The sequence below is a fragment of the Triticum aestivum genome, chromosome 7D (genome assembly GCF_018294505.1).
Source record: "Triticum aestivum cultivar Chinese Spring chromosome 7D, IWGSC CS RefSeq v2.1, whole genome shotgun sequence".
Taxonomy (NCBI): domain Eukaryota; kingdom Viridiplantae; phylum Streptophyta; class Magnoliopsida; order Poales; family Poaceae; genus Triticum; species Triticum aestivum.
In genome coordinates, this window is record NC_057814.1 from 353441056 (window position 1) to 353455594 (window position 14539).

Genomic DNA, 14539 nt, shown 5'->3' on the forward strand with positions numbered 1-14539 from the left:
TCTTGGAGTTCTATCCGATGTAATCTTATTTTGCAGTGTGTTTGTTGGGATCCGATGAATTGTAGGTTTATGATCAGATTATTCATTGAAAGTAATTGAGTCTTTTATGAAATTTATTATGCATGATTGTTAGAGCTTTGTATTTATCTTCAGCAGGAGAGGTGCTTTGTAATGGGTTCAATCTTGCGGTGTCCTCACCCAATGATAGAAAGCGTAGTGAGGCACGTATTTGTATTGTTGCCACTAAGGATAAAACGATGGGGTTTATTCATATTGCTTGGGTTTACTTTGTATACATCATGTCATCATACCTCATGCATTACTCTGTTTGTTATGAACTTAATACGTAGAGAGGCAAGCATAGAAGCTCTCTCGAAGTGGAGTAACAGTAGTAGATGCAGAATCGTGCCGGTCTACTTGTCATGGACATGATGCCTATATACATGATCATTGTCATGAATAACATCATAACTATGCGCTTTTCTATCAATTGCCCAACAGTAATTTGTCTACCCATCGTATGGTATTGTTTCGAGAGAGAAACCTCTAGTGAAAACTATGGCCCTCGGGTATACTTTAATCATATTACTAAAACCAAAAATACCTTGCTGCAATTTACTTTTTTATTTTGTTTTGCAATTTATCTATCTACCTATACAAGATTTTATCCTTGCAAGTAACAAGTTCAAGGGGATTGACGACCCACTTGCCCGCGTTGGGTGCAAGTATGTGCTTTTGTGTGTGCAGGTGCTGTTCACTAGGATTTGCATGGTTATCCTTTTGGTTTGAGAAACCTTGGTCCTCACTGAGGGAAATACTTATTAGCTACTATATTGCTTCACCTTTCCTCTTCGGGGAAACCCCAACGCATCTCACAAGTAGCAATAGTCTTGACAAATGTTGACCATGAAGGATAAATATAATCGGCAAGATAATGCCCCATGATATAGTCATGTCCATTTATGGTGTATTTGTAAGCCGGACCTTCTCCACTAGCAAGCCGAGCAAAAGATGTAATCTCTGCAATACATCGATATCATTGAGAGAACCCGACAATCCAAAGAAGCAATGCCAAAATCATAGGTCATGTGATGCCATGGCTTCGAGCACAATCGTGGGATTACGTTTATGGCCGGTGTACTTCCCGGCCCTAGCCACTGGGCAGTCGTTCCACCTCCAATGCATGCAATCCACACTCCCCGGCATGCCCGACCATCTTCTTGCTTCCTTCATCGCCATAAAATTCTTTGTGTCCTCATTGGGAGCTCGGAGATACTCGGGACGAAAAACCCGGATCAATGTCTTGGCAAACACCCGCACACATTTGAGTGTGGTATCTTCTCCAGTGCGAAGATACCCATCGGTGTAGTCAGCCCGAATGCCATATTTTATCACTCTCATTGCCGCTGATATTTTTTGGTATGCACTAAACCCAAACAAACCGGTGGCATTCCTCTGGCGAACAAAGAAATGACAATTTTGGTCGCAGGATTAAAAAACAAAAGGAGATCTACGCATTCAATAATGCCTATGGAATATGTGAGACGAATACTTGGTACCTAAGCAAGTAGCCCTTCATGAGCATGTTATGGTCGAGAGCTTGGTTGCACGGAATGCAAAGACAACCAACTGTCGATCCTCGGCGCTTTTTCTTCTTGCCGACTTCAAATTTTTGGACGAGATTCAACAAGACAATGTGATCGACACCATCGTCAAAAAGCATCTCCTCTATGTCGGAACCATCCGAGTCCGACGACAACGACGAGCTCCAATCATCCATAAAAAACTAGTAAGTATGCACGTGCAACGCATGACTGTCATCAAATAAATATCAAAGTAGTAATATTGCACATTCAATATGTGGTTCGATTAACATAAATTTAAACAAAAACATTACAAGCTTATTAATGGGGGATCACCAAGTAAAATATCAAAATCTTTGTCAAGCCCTTGTTTTCATATATCATTTCAAAGACATAACATTTGGTGATGCCATGCAACTTTATTAGAGAAGCAGAAATGATCTAGGCATCGATAAATGGAGCAAATAATCTCTCTCAATATCATGCAACATGCATCAACAATATTTAATTAAATACTTGTTTGATACAAAGGACACAACATTCAGGATGCCTTATATACTTTTCTTGCTCCTCTCTTTTGATCTGCCAAGTTACCCGCTCCCAATAGAGCTGATTGTCAGACTAATAATTAAGATGCCAAAAAGTACATATTTTGTCTGAAATGTAAATCTATGCATTATCAATTATGCCTTGTATAATTTACTCCACTAATGCAAATGGCTACTTTTATTACAATAAGTGTATGTAATGAGAACAGAAAACTACACTTACATAATTTAGCCCAGTGATGCAAGTGGCCACTATTTTTACAGGAATGTTCGTGGGATTTGGATAGAGAAAATATATAATGTTCACACTGGAAGATGAGATAGTTCCGTATCAATCTCAATACGGAAACTGAAGAAATATACATTGACATGAGAGGAAGAACGACAACAATACCTAGCAACAAATATCACATACACCTGAGAGCTATCAACATCCATATGACCTTGAAACTGCACAAGGAAATATCATGACAAAAGTTTTATATTGTCGGATAGGATACAACAACCAAGTATCTTTTCAAGAAAGCTGACAATCAGCTCGTAAACAAAGTACCTTGCTAATTGCAAAACATCCTCCAGTATCATTTGTGTATTATTATGTAGCAAAGATCCCTACCTTATATTAGCCTAACAAACCTGCCAAAGCTAGCTGCATATAGCAAACACAAAAGTCGAAACAAATTAAGAAAATCGGTATTAAGAGGAGATGGGTAGTATGCCTACGGGGATAAAATAATAGGATGGATCAACCTGAACAGTGAACAAATATGCGTTATCCCCCGAAGACAATTCTAACGACTTTTTGGTCTTTTTCCGTGAGAATGCCATGAGCATATGAGTGTGAAGTGTGTGTCAACGGTTCCAAAATGAGCAAGATTAAGATTGAGTTGGAAAACAACACACACATCAGTACATGCAGTTCAATATCCCAAGGCCCTTTATAATTTCTACTACCCCTGATCTGAATGTGTTTCCAAATTGCTCAAATAGATTGTTACTTATCTTTGGCAAGTGTATCGTGAACTAATATTTGAAATTGACCATAAGTTCAATCAAGAATTTGGGCCCTGAACAATAATGATTTTGTATTTATCTGCAGAGATGCATCATCATTGTATTTATCTTTCAATTTTTCAGAAAATAAGTTAGAAGGATAGAGCAGTAGCAGCCAAAAGAGTAGTTTAGAATCTACGTTTGAGTTTTAAACCTAATTTTCCACACAAAGCCTTTCGTCTTCTCCACCAAATCATGGTATGCCTTCTTATGAAATCTTTTGTTTTCATTTATGATGTTTTCCTACACTATCAGAGCAGGTTATTTAAAATAAGCCCCAAATAGTCTATGTGAAGCAATAAAGTGGGAATTGGAAAAAAAAATCAACAACAAAACTATGTTTTATGATTTGATAGCTTAAAAGGGATGATCTAATGAGTTCAAACAAAGCAGTGATTGACATAGTCGCAAAGGTCCACCTGCCAACTTTCTTCCTCCCTGTAGACATGGAAATTAGTAGTCACTGATCTAGGATAAAGTTGAGGAAAAGAAAGATGAAAAACAGAGAGCACCTATGATAAACACGGACATGCAAGGGACTTCAGTGTCCCACTGTTCCCGTCTTGGCCGCCACCACACCTCTTCCCGATGGCAACCTGGAGAAGCGGCAATCAAGACAGAGCAGTACAAAAGAACACATGCCATTGATGCCCGAGGATACTGGACTATTACTATGTATTTACTGAAGTTAGTTGAAGGCCTCGACGCTTCATTGTTTGTGTAGTTCATGATGGTATGTTCAGTCCACATAGATGTACGATTTCTAGGAAACACATTATCCGTCTTATGAAATGCTTGTCACTGTAGGAGTGAGCAGTAATGAAGAAGATATGTTCCTTGATACTATATTTTCTGGCAGTCGATAAAAGGAAAGAAACCTGACTGAATAATGTAACGCACATGATTCATCGTTTTGGTGGATCAAGAGCTTTCTGATCTATGTGAGTTTGAGAAATCAAACAACAGATGAAGATATTGAGAGGGAGAGAGATGTCAGGGGGTAGACTTGTATGGATGAGACGATAGGGCATCATTGGGAGCGGGTAACTTGGCAGCGATAGGGAGGAGCTCCATGCTCCGCACTGCACAGTCGCAAGCGCGTCATCGTTCGCTGGCGGATGGCCATCCCGCGTGCGTCCATGTCCCTGGTGGTGGACGGAGTTGTCAGCGACTCGATTTCCAGTAGTGAGTCCAAGCAGCAAGCCCATTAGCTCATGGTCCAGGCCTGGCTGCGTGCCAATCGAAGGAGGACAGACTACAAGTGTGCAGACCAAGCGCAGCAAACAACCATCCGGGTTTGGATCAGGCAAATGCAACGACGGCTTCCTCCTTCTCCTTCCTCTTGTACTCTCTTCTTCCTCCCTCCTTCTCCCCAATCACTTGTATGTGAGCTTAATTTCCCCTGTAATGAAGTGATCCGTGAGTGGAACCTAACATCGTGGCATCAGAGCCTCCCTTCACCCTTCCATTTCATCTCAAATCCCCCAATTTCGTCCAAATTTTGCCTAATTTTTTTCCTCACACCATTCTCTCCACCACCATGCATCCTGAGTTGAAAGCTTACCTTGACGAGTTCGAGGCAAAGGCTCCGGCAAGCTACGACACTAGTGTCAGGCTTCTCGACGCGCTGCTCTCCTAGCTCATCATGGGAACTTTGACCCCGCAGCCGGTGCGCTCCGCGGTCGTGGCCTCCGATGGCGGCCTCATCCATGACACCCTTGTCCCCACGGTCGTCCCTAATGTCCTCATACACCAGCAAAGCCTAGGAGGTCCTTGAGCTCATCCCCAATGCTTCCCCTACGTGCATTGCTACTTCTTGAGCTTGCGTTTGTTTTTCCCTTGAAGAGGAAAGGGTGATGCAGCAAAGTAGAGATAAGTATTTCCCTCAGTTGAGAACCAAGGTATCAATCCAGTAGGAGGAACACACAAGTCGCCAATGGTTGCACCTACACAAACAAACAAATACTTGCACCCAACGCGATAAAGGGGTTGTCAATCCCTTCACGATTACTTGCAAGGATGAGATCTGATAGTGATACATATAAAAGATAAGTAAAAGTGTAAAATAACATAAAAGTAAATAAATTGCAGCAAGGTATTTTCTATGTTTTTGATTTTATAGATCTGAAAATAATATGATAGAAATAGACCCCGCGGCCATAGTTTTCACTAGAGGCTTCTCTTTTGAAAGAACGCATAAGGTGGGTAAACAAATTACTATTGAGCAACTAATAGAAAAATGAATAATTATGACGATATCTAAGGCAATGATCATGAATATAGGCATCACGTCTGTGACAAGTAGACCGACTTTGTTGGCGTTCTGGGAACGGGGGTCCCCAGACTTGCCTGCCTGCGGCCCACGGTGTGGCTCTGCGAGCGGGCCCGTACGGCCCATCTTCACCAACGAGCACTCGAGACCCTCGCAAGGGGCCAAGCCTCGCGAGGCGGACGACTCAAGACCTCCTCAGGAGCGGCCTCACCAGGCTGGCTCGCGAGGTGCGGAGAGATCAAGGCAAGGCAAACCTCGCGAGGTTCTCATGATGTGAGCCATGATGACCGAAGCCAGGTGGGCGCCAGGCGGGCACCAGCGCGCGCAGTGTCCTTGTTTCCACTTTGGTGCTAAGGAGGCAAGCGCATGCGAGGAGTTCCGAGGCATCAGGCAAAGGTTTCCATATCGGTGCAACGAGACCAAGACCAGCGGGACGGCAGGACGGAGGTCACCGTGGAGCCCAGGACGGCGTCACCACCAGAGCCTTTGGCAGGCGAAGACTACTTTTGTCAAGATAAGTTGTACTAGCTGTCCCCTTTCAAATTGGCCGTTGTGGGATCCCTTCCCGCTCAATATTTGGGAAGAGGACCCGGGCCTCTATAAATAGGACTAGCCACCACAGTAGGAGGCAGCTCAAACTGACCTTGAGCAATCCTCACCCACACAAAGCACAAGAACACCTCTCCTCAGGAGGCTGTTCTTTCCCTTGTACTGTTCATCCTCAGCCCAAGAGGCAATCCACCACCACCACACGGGAGTAGGGTATTACACCACAATGTTGGCCCGAACTAGTATAAATCTTGTGTCTCGTGTGTTGTGAGTTCGTCGTGCCTAGCCAAGAAATCACGAAGCGTGTGGGGGCGTGATCGGTGGGGGAGAGATCTTCGCGCGGACCCTAGAGTTCGAACCTTAAGGGTTTTGCCGGAACCCGAAATCCGACATTTGGCGCGCCAGGTATGGGTGCGCTGAAGTTTTCCTTCCGTTGATCTGCTCTACGCCGCCGCTGCGCTCTGCTCTCATGGCAAGCGCAGTGCTTCCCGCTCTGGTGACCGATGCTAGCGACGGGGCCAGGGGCTCCGAGCCCTTGCTCCTGCCTTGCGGGGGGTGCAATGGCCACCCAAGTTCAAGCCGGAGATGCCGCTGCGCTACGACTGCGCGGCGGACCCGTTGGCTTTCCTGCTGGCGTATGAGGAGGCCGTCCTTAAGGCCCGGGGCGACGACAAGGTCATGGCCAACTGGTTTCGCATGGCCCTCACTGGCGCACCGCGTGCCTGGCTGCTCAACATCCCCGGATCCATGGTGGCATCTTGGGAGGAGCTGCGCGGTCTCTTCGTTGCGCACTATGCGGCACCGGTGCACCACGCGGTCGCGGCCCTCCTCGGCGGCTCGCAAGCACCGCCGTCGGACCGTCACATCAAGTTGTTCCTTCGCCAGATTGGCGCCACCTCCAAGCGCCCGGGGGCTCCGCCGGGCTGGGCCGCGCCCGAGGCCGACCTCACCTTCGACTCAGAGGACCACCCCATCACCACCGCTGGCTCGGGTATGCTCCCAATGCTTTGCACGCCCACCATCTGCAACGTGGCCGTCACCAAGACCCTCATCGAAGGCGGCGTCGGCCTCAACGTGCTGTTCGTGGAGGCCTTCAGCCTTCTTCACGCACCGCTCGAGCGGCTCCGCCTCAGCAAGTCTTTCTCAGGAGTTGGCGGCGGCACGGCCCACTCCCTGGGAAAGATCCGCCTTCCTGTCACCTTCGGCATGTGCGACAACTACCGCACCGAGATGGTCGACTTCGACATCGCCCGCATCGGCCTCCCGTACAAGGCCATCGTCGGGTACCCAGCTCTGGCCCAGTTTACGGAAGCAACCCATCCGGCTTACAACCTCATGAAGATGCCTGGGAGCAAGGGCGTCCTCACCGTCGAGGGGGAGACCAAGGAGGCTCTGTTGGCGCTCAAGATTGCTTTCAAGACCACCACGGCGGCACAGCCCGCCGGCGCGGGTGCTTCCGAGGCCAAGGGAGCCGCACCAACCAAGAAGAAGCAGCTGTTCACCCAAGACAAGGAAGAAACCAAGCAGGTGCCGGTCGATGAGGATGGGTCCTCAGGAGCCACCTTTACCATAGGTGCCGACCTCGACCCAGACCAAGAGGAAGCGTTGGTGAAGTTCTTGCGCGCAAACAAGGAGATATTCGCATGGGAACCCAAGCAGCTGGTGGGGGTCCCGAGAGAGGTGATTCAGCATCACTTAAAGGTGTGCCCCAATGTATGCCCTATGAAGCAGCGGGCGAGACGACAGTCCACGGAGAAGCAGGCCTTCATCGTCCAAGAAACCCGCAAGCTGGAGCCAGCGGGTGCCATTCGCGAAGTTCGGTACCCCGAGTGGCTGGCAAACCCCGTGGTTGTGCCGAAGAAAGGCGGGAAGGAGCGCATGTGTGTCGACTTCACCAGCCTCAACAAGGCCTGCCCCCAAGATCTGTTCCCGCTTCCACGCATCGACCAGATCGTCGACTCGACCGCCGAGTGCGATTTGCTGTGCTTCTTAGATGCGTTCTCGGGCTACCACCAGATCAAGATGGCAGTAGAAGATGTGGAGAAGACCGCCTTCCTGACCCCGTGTGGGGTGTACTGCTATACTTGCATGCCTTTCGGACTATGCAACGCGGGAGTGACCTTCCAGTGGCTGATGCACATCGCCTTAGGGCGGCAGCTCGGGAGAAACGCGGAGGCCTACGTCGACGACATCGTGGTGAAGTCACGGGAGGCGAGAACCTTGATCCAAGATCTGGAGGAGACTTTCGCGAGCCTACGCCAGGTGAACTTACAGCTCAACCCGGAGAAGTGCGTGTTCGGTGTCCCTTCCGGCAAGCTGCTGGGTTTCCTCGTATCCCACAGAGGGATCGAGGCGAACCCAGAGAAGGTCAAGGCAATCGAAGAAATGACCCCACCGCAGACCCTCAAGGAGATGCAGAAGCTTACTGGTCGTGTGACTGCGTTGGGCTACTTTATCTCCAAGCTGGGAGAGCGTGCCCTACCGTTCTTCAAGCTGATAAAGAAAAAGGGCCCATTCGAGTGGACTCCGGAGGCCGACCAAGTGTTTCAAGACCTCAAGAGATACCTGACCAGCCCGCCAGTGATGGTGGCACCTCGACCCCTCGAGCCCATGGTGCTCTACCTGTCTGCCACACCCCACTCCGCCAGCGCAGCGCTCGTGGCCCTCAGAGAAGAGCGCCAGATCAAGGGCCTGCCAGGTGGAACCACCAGGCCGGACGAAGCGGCGCGACACCAAGGCGAAGCTCCTGAAGCAGCTGCTGCTTCAGCGGACCACCAAGCCCCTTAAGCCAAAGCCCTCGAAGAGACACCTCAGCCCCCGGAAGCCGAAGACTTCGCCAGCTCTCCCGCCCTCGTTGAGCACCCGGTGTACTTCGTCAGCACAGTGCTGCGGGATGCGAGGGCATGATATCCCATGCCTCAGAAGATCCTACTCGTGCTCCTGGTGGCCTCGCGCAAGCTGCGCCACTACTTCCAAGGTCACCCCGTTAAGGTTGTCTCGGCTTACCCACTGGAAAGAGTGCTTAGGAGCCCCAATGCTGTCGGGCGAGTCGCTGAATGGAACATCGAGCTGCAGGCATTTGACTTGGAGTTCAGCCCGACCAGGGTCATCAAAGGGGCTGCGCTCACAGACTTTGTGGCAGAATGGACTGACGCCCCAGAGCTCAAACCAGACGAGAACCAATCCCTGTCTCCAGTGAGCGAAGCATCGGACGGCTGGGTCATGTACTTCGACGGCGCGTTCTCACGCCAGGGGGTGGGGGCTGGAGCGGTGCTCATCTCGCCCACCCAAGACAAGCTCTACTACGCCGTGCAGGTCTGCTTCCAGCAGGGCGAGAAGGTCTCCAATAACATAGCAGAGTACGAGGGCCTCATAGCTGGCCTCAGGGCTGTGGTGGCCCTGGGGGTGAGGCGTCTCACCATCAAGGGCGACTCGCAGCTCCTCGTCAACTTCTCCAACAAGGTATATGAGCCAAAGGACGAACACGTGGAGGCATACCTCGCGGAGGTGCGCAAGATGGAGAAACAATTCTCGGGTCTGGAATTATAGCATGTGCCCCGTGACACCAACAAGGAAGCCGGCGACATCGCCAGAAGAGCATCCAAGCGGCTACCCCAAGAGCCTGGTGTCTTTGAGGAGTGGCTCTTCAAGCCATCAGCAACGCCACCGCTCTCAAGAACAGCACTGCCTCGCGAGGAGCTCCCTTAACCACCTGCCTCAGGAGCCCCGGCCTGCGACCCAACCTCAGGAGCGCGCTTTCTCTTGGCGCTCGAACCTCAGGAGGGGTGTTGGATCAAGGAATTCAAGGAATACCTGACGTGAGGGACGCTACCAGAAGAGGAGGAGGACATGGAGTGTGTGACCCGACAAGCCACGGCGTACTGCATCAGGGACGGTGAGTTGTACAGGAAGCGGCCAAATGACGTTTCCTTATGTTGCATCTCCAGGGAGCAAGGAAGAGAGCTGCTAGCTGACATACACGGCGGGGACTGAGGGCACCACTCGTCGTCACGAACCCTTGTCGGCAAGGTGTTCCGCAGCGGATTCTACTGGCCTACAGCGCTCAACGACGCAGCTGAGTTGGTGAGGTCCTATGAGGCTTGCCAGTTCCACGCCAAGCAGATTCATCAGCCGGCCCAGGGCCTCCAGACCATCCCCCTCTCATGGCCGTTCGCGGTCTGGGGGATGGATATCTTGGGCCCGTTCCCTCGAGCGCCTGGGGGCTACCGCTACCTCTACGTCGCCATCGACAAGTTCACAAAGTGGGCGGAGGTGGAAGCCATCCGCACCATCCTAGCTGTCTTCGCAGTCAAGTTCATCAAGGGTCTCGTGAGCCGTTTCGGGGTCCCTGACCGCATCATCACCGACAACGGCTCATAGTTCACTAGTAATCTCTTCAAAACGTATTGTGCTAACCTTGGAATGCAGATCTGCTACGCTTCGGTGGCGCACCCCATGAGCAATGGTCAGGCCGAACGCGCCAACGCAGAGGTCCTGAGGGGCCTCAAGACCAGGACCTTCAAGAAGAAGCTCGAGGCCTGCGGCAGGGCTGGCACGACGAGCTCCAGTCCGTGCTGTGGTCCATCCGCACCACCGCCACCAAGCCAACGGGCGAGACCCCGTTCTTCCTTGTCTACGGGGCAGAAGCGGTCCTCCCTCACGAGGTCAAGCATCGCTCCGCACGGGTCCTGGCGTTTGATGAAACGGAGCAGGACGCCACACGGGGATGGACCTCGTGCTGGGGAAGGTACACCGCCGCGAAGCTGCACTATGGGCGGCAAGGTATCAGCAGGCGCTGCGGCGGTACCACTGCCACAACATCTGCCCCAGGACGCTCGAGGTGGGTGACCTCGTCCTGAGGCAGGTCCTCTCCAGGGAAGGGCTGCATAAGCTCTCACCCATGTGGGAGGGCCCGTTCAAGGTCGTCCATGTCTCCAGGCCTGGCGTCGCGCGCCTGGGGACACAGGACGGGGTACTCATCCAGAACGCCTGGAACATCCAGCACCTCCGAAAGTTCTACCCATGAAGAAAGGCCCAGCGCCTGTGAAGAAGGCCCAGTGCCTGTGAAGGTCTCCGCTCATGACACTCTCACTTAATAATGAGTGGGGCTGTACATGCCCCGGAGTCTCAGGAGTGCCGCCCTAGGGCCTCGGGGGCTCCCTCCCACGTCCTAGTGGCAGCACTTAGCTCCGCGCTGGTGAGAAGACATGAAGACTAGACTAGGTGCCGGACGCGGCTTTTCATTTGCTTTCCGTAGTTGGCTCGCCCCTCTTTAATTGAAGTTTGCTTCTGGAGTTCTTTGCTGGTTCGCCCCTTGATGGTTCCATCGACTTCTGCCTTGGTTTCTGTTTTCTGTACTCTCTCTCGTATTCCTCGCGAGGGGACTGGACAGGTGCCCTCGTGAGCGTTTCCCCATTTTCTGCTTTTCGCGAGCCACCCTCATTTGAGCCCACAAGCTGGCGCACCTCTCCTAATCCGTTCCCCACGGGTACCGGGATACAAATCGCAGGGTCAAGGCCAGCGGCGCCTGCGACCAAGGCTCGGTAAAACGTTAAGCCTCCTAATGAGTTTTTTGCAGTTTCTAAGCGCCTACCAGGCCAAGGGCGGCTCGAGAGGCACCAGGGAGCGAGCACCTCGTGGAGAGGAGACTACTCTAAGCACGTCAAGCTAAGTTATCCTTACATAAAACAACGATGTTGCGACACAGCACAGGGACGATGCACATAGCATAATAACTGGGAAATCATAGTTCGTTCCACGCCCCTCCGGGGCCCCATACTGGTTTCTTTCTTAATACAGGAAGGAAAGAAAGAACAAGATAAAAGCGGCGCGTGCCCCCGTGGTGGACCGCGAAGGCGGGCTCTTGGCGCTGACCCGAGCTCAGCCAGACCCCTCCTCGCGCTTCACAAGGGCGCGACAACGAGACGACCCGCTGCCACCTTCGAAGCGGGCGCGGTGGCTAGTCGTAACCACCGCTGCTGGAGCTGTCGCCGGGGGAAGAGCCGCCGTAGCTGGACGAGACCCGGTCGACACCGAGGGCGGGTTCGCCCTCATCCTCGTCACGACCATCGCCAAGGCCGAGCACCTCGTCGCCGTTGTTGACCTCGGGGCAGCATCCGGCGCGGCGACCATCTTCCCCAAGCACCCTCATGTAGAGGGTCGCATCGCCGTCGTACTTGAAATGAAGGGTGCACCGCCTGCCCAGGCCGCGCGCGCGGGCAAACGTCTGCCAGCCGCGGTCCAGGGCTATGTTGCCTGCGACAGAGACCTCAACCGCGACCCAGGAAGCCCTGCCGCAGCAGCCGTCTGCCTGCAGCCAGAGCCCGCCTGGACCTGCGGCTGGCAACTCGTCGATGAAGAAGCGCGGGAGCTGAAGCCAGTTGCCGGCCGGGTCCTCCGACTAGACGACGAACTCCGTCAGCACCTCCGCTGAGTGGAAGCGCGGCCGGGGAGGCCGCGCGACCACGACATGTCTCCCTTCATCGACAGGGCCGCCACGACCGGGGCGACTCCCACCACGCGAAACAGCACCGCCGCGGCCGCGAGGGGCTGCGGCTGGGGTCACGGTGTGCTTGCGGGGACGGCCGCGTCGACGCTTGGGCGCCGGAGAGCCGGGCCCCTCGCGAGGGGCCTTCGCCTTCTCTGCGGCGGAGAACCTTTTCGACGGCGCCATTGGAGTCGCTACTGGAAATGGAGCCGAGGGGGAGAGGCGAGCGGAATGGGAAGAGATGGGCGACGGGGGCTCTGCCCCCCCCATTTATAGCAGGAGAAGGCCAACCAGCGCCCCCCACGATCACAGGTAATGATGGTTTTTCCTTGCATGCAGCAGAGACTCGTCAAGTCGGGTAGTTGCCAAGGCAGCGTGGGGAAGTGGAGACGCCCATGTCCAATCAACCGCCATGCATCGACCAGGGCCACAGGCTGTGGGGGCCCGCGGTGCTCCGCACTTGCCCTTTGGCTTCGCCTCGAAGCCATGTCCGAGCGCGCCTTGGGCCCGGGGGCTACTGTCGGCGTTCTGGGAACGGGGGTCCCCAGACTTGCCTGCCTGCGGCCCATGGCGTGGCTCTGCGAGCGGGCCCGTACGACCCATCTTCACGAATGAGCACTCAAGACCCTCGCGAGGGGCCAAGCCTCGCGAGGCGGACGACTCAAGACCTCCTCGGGAGCGGCCTCACCAGGCTGGCTCGCGAGGGGCGGAGAGATCAAGGCAAGGCAAACCTCGCAAGGTTCTCATGACGTGAGCCATGACTACCGAAGCAAGGCGGGCGCCAGGCGGGCACCAGCGCGCGCAGTGTCCTTGTTTCCACTTTGGTGCTAAGGACGCAAGCGCAGGCGAGGAGTTCCGAGGCATCAGGCAAAGGTTTCCATATCGGTGCAACGAGACCAAGACTAGCAGGACGGCAGGACGGAGGTCATCGTGGAGCCCAAGACGGCGTCACCACCAGAGCCTTTGGCAGGCGAAGACTACTTTTATCAGGATAAGCTGTACTAGTTGTCCCCTTTCAAATTGGCCGTTGTGGGATCCCTTCCCGCTCAACATTTGGGAAGAGGACCGGGCCTCTATAAATAGGACTAGCCACCACAGTAGGAGGCAGCTCGAACTGACCTTGAGCAATCCTCACCCACACAAAGCACAGGAACACCTCTCCTCAGGAGGCTGTTCTTTCCCTTGTACTGTTCATCCTCAGCCGAAGAGGCAATCCACCACCACCACACAGGAGTAGGGTATTACACCACAACGGTGGCCCGAACCAGTATAAATCTTGTGTCTCGTGTGTTGTGAGTTCGTCGTGCCTAGCCTAGAAATTGCGAAGCGTGTGGGGGCGTGATCGGTGGGGGAGAGATCTTCATGCGCACCCCAGAGTTCGAACCTTAAGGGTTTTGCCAGAACCCAAAATCCGACAAACTCCTGCCTGCGTCTACTACTATTACTCCACACATCAACCGCTATCCAGCATGCATCTAGTGTAACACCTTAAGCAAGATGACTTGATGTAGAGGGATGGATCCAATCAATATGAACAAACCCCATCTTTTTATCCTTAATGGCAATAATACAAATACGTGTCATGTCCCTTTCTGTCACGTCGAATAAGCACCGCAAGATTGAACCCGTTACAAAGCACCTCTCCCATTGCAAGGAAAATCAATCTAGTTGGCCAAACCAAATCAATAGATCTGAGAGAAATACAAAGCTATATTAATCATGCATAAAAGAGTTCAGAGAAGACTCGAATAATATTCATAGATAATCTGATCATAAACCCACAATTCATCAGATCAAAGAGAGAGAAGAAGCCATCTAGCTACTAGATATGGACCCATAGGTCTGTGGTAAACTACTCACACATCATTGGAAGGGTGGCAAGGTTGATGTAGAAGTCCTCCATGGTCTAATCCCCCTCCGGCAGAGTATCAAAAAGGCTTCCAGATGGTATCTTGCGAGAACATAAACTTGCAGCGGCGGAAAAGTATTTTTGGTGTGCCCCTGGTCTATGGGGAATATTTGGGTATTTATAGAAGAAGAATTAGGG